Source organism: Lucilia cuprina, chromosome 2 (genome assembly GCF_022045245.1).
Source record: "Lucilia cuprina isolate Lc7/37 chromosome 2, ASM2204524v1, whole genome shotgun sequence".
Lineage (NCBI taxonomy): Eukaryota > Metazoa > Arthropoda > Insecta > Diptera > Calliphoridae > Lucilia > Lucilia cuprina.
Window position 1 is genome coordinate 67,744,876 of NC_060950.1, and position 2,922 is coordinate 67,747,797.

The following is a 2,922-nucleotide window of genomic DNA, read 5'->3' on the forward strand; positions in this document are numbered from 1 at the left end:
ATTAAAAATTTTTAATTATATTGATATGTAATCATAAGAGATTTGAAGTGTTTTCGATAATTTCTAAACACTTTTTTTGAGGAGACTGAATTGTCCAATTCACAATTGATGTCGTATTGTTGTAGCGTTGTATGTCATAAACTGGTTTTTGAATAAAACTTTTTGAAACAAAAACCAATCAGTAGTAAAAAAAAGTACGACATACTACGTTACAACCGTACAACACTGATTGCGTATTGGACAAATACTTATGTTTGTTTTAACGATAATTTCTAAACACTTTAAGTTTTTATGGAAAGACTGAATTATCCAAATCACAATCGATGTCGTGTTGTTGTAGAGTTGTATGTCATTAACTGGTTTTCGAATAAAGTTTTTTGTAACAAAAAAATATCAATAGTAAAGAAATTGCGAAATGTACGATACAACTTTACAACAATATTGGACAAATATGTTTGTTTTAACGATAATTTCTAAACACTTTAAGTTTTTATGGAGAGACTAAATTGTCCAATTCATAATCGATGTCGCATCGTTATAGCGTTGTACGTCATAAACTATTTTTCGAATACAATTTTTTGAAACATAAACCAAACAATAGGAAAAAATTACGACATACTACGATACAACTGTACAACAACGATTGTGTATTGGACAAAGACTGAAAGACTGTACAACGTGTATTAGACAAATATGTTTGTTTTAACGATAATTTCTAAACACTTTATGTTTTTATGGAGAGACTGAATTGCCCAATTCACAATCAATGTCGTATCGTTGTAGCGTTGTATGTCATAAACTGGTTTTCGAACAAAGTTTTTTGAAACAAAAACAAATCAATAGTAAAGAAATTACGAAATACTACGATACAACTGTACAACACCAATTGTGAATTGGATAAATATGATTGTTTTAACGATAATTTCTAAACACTTTAAGTTTTTATGGAGAGACTGTATTGTGCAATTCACAATCGATGTCGTATTGTTGTAGCGTTGTATGTCATAAACAATTTTTCGAAAAAATTTTTTGAAACAAAAACCAAACAATAGTAAAAAAATTACCACATACTACGATACAACTGTACAACACTGATTGTGAATTGGACAAATATGTTTGTTTTATTAATAAAGTTTTTGTCTAAAATTATTCGCTATAAAGGCATTTATACGATACGTGTGTCAAAACTTGAAAATGTGTGCTTAAAACTGAGTTTTATTTGCTGAAGTCCTTAAGTTTTTTGTAAACATTTCCGGCATTTCATTAGAGTTGTTTTAAAAAAAGCTAAACAAATATTTAAAAATTTTAAAAAATTTTTAATTTTTGTTTATTTTACATCACAAAACATTATTAGTTATTTATACATTTTTTTTTAGTAAAAAATTTAACTTTTTTATTGCTATTTTAGGAAGTGGTTAAAAAAATTAAAAAAAAAACATATTTTTAAAGCTACGTGCTTTAATTCTTGTAGCATTGTAATTGTTCTACATAAAAAGTAGTTCTGGCGAATTTAAGCTTTACCTTTAAAACAGCAAAATTTTATGATTTTTGTAGACATAATAAAATCTTTAAAAAATTATTAAGATTTATTAAGATTTATTAAGTTTAATAAACTGAAACAAGTTCACGGTTCATGATGATGATTCAGTTATATAAAATGACAATTACAATTTAAATTTTATTCATTTGTGGGAATAAAATTTAAAAAATATTTTAAGTTAAATACGTGTGATGGGCTTGACACCTCTTAGCCTTTTCTTTATTTTTGTGTCTATATTTAATAATTTTCAAGTTCAGTTACTTAGTATTGTTTGTATGACAACATGTTTGTTTGAACTCTAAAAAGGTAAATTTTATAACTAATTATTAAATGAACATCATTATGGTCGACTATGGGATACCCTAAATGCTTGTACCATCAATATCATCAATTGTTAAAGATCAGCAACATGAACAGGACTGATCAGGAATAAGTGTTAAGATCACTATCACTAACTTAAGGATCTCTATTAACCACTGAAGATCATTAGTTTGATAATAACTGATCAAAATCATACTTATAGCGTTCCCCAGACTTCAAATGTAAAGAAATTGAAAAAACTCACACACTCATATTTTGACGTGTGATTTTGTTTATTTTCAAAGTGTTTTTTTTAAATAGTCGCCGGTTGTTCTTTTTTTAAGTATAAATATTTTGTAGCTTAATTGTTTTTTTCTCTCCAGCACTTTGAATGTCTCGGTCATTTTTATATTGCTAGCAATTTATTTGTGTACTTTTTATATATTATTTTTTTTTACATTTATTTACCTCAAGTTCTAGACGTTTTTTATGTATATTTGTTAAATAAAATGTTTATCACAAAGAAGAGACAAAAAAAAATTGCTACATTAAACTAGACAGTTATATTTTTTAGGTAATTTGATTTCATAATTTCAGTTATTACGAAACCAGTAAAGAGTTTACAGCGTTCAACTGCCACATAAGTTAAAAAAAAAGAAATAGAATAAATTGTATTTAAATAAGAAGGTGTAACAAGAGAAAAAGTGAAATTGAGTGAACAAAAAAATATATATATTATTTAGATTAATGTTTGGTGATTTAAGATAACTAAAAGGAAAAAAGAAAGTTATTTAATAAAAAAGTTTATACTTCAAGGTAAATATTAGTGGATAATGATTGAGAAATGTAAACCTTGTATAAACAGAGTAAAGAAGTTATAGCTGACAAATTTCGAAAAAATTTCAAATCAGTTAAAGATCAAATGTTATAGTTCTGTTATAGTTCTGTTCTAGTTCGGTTCTAGTTCCATTCTAGTTCTGTTCTAGTTCTGTTCTAGTTCTGTTCTAGTTCTGTTCTAGTTCTGTTGTAGTTCTGTTCTAGTTCTGTTCTAGTTCTGTTCTAGTTCTGTTCTAGTTCTGTTC

At 26.4% G+C, this 2,922-nt stretch overlaps 1 protein-coding gene across 1 annotated transcript in view; it reads left to right on the forward strand.

Annotated features, from left to right (window-relative positions):
• The first annotated feature begins 2,546 nt into the window (after positions 1 to 2,546).
• Positions 2,547 to 2,922, forward strand: part of LOC111687037 (phospholipase B1, membrane-associated) — a 12,460-nt gene continuing 12,084 nt past the window's right edge. Inside the window, exon 1 of the mRNA XM_023449447.2 lies at positions 2,547 to 2,656. The gene's annotated coding sequence lies outside the window, so the exon portion shown is untranslated. The remainder of the gene's footprint in view (positions 2,657 to 2,922) is intronic.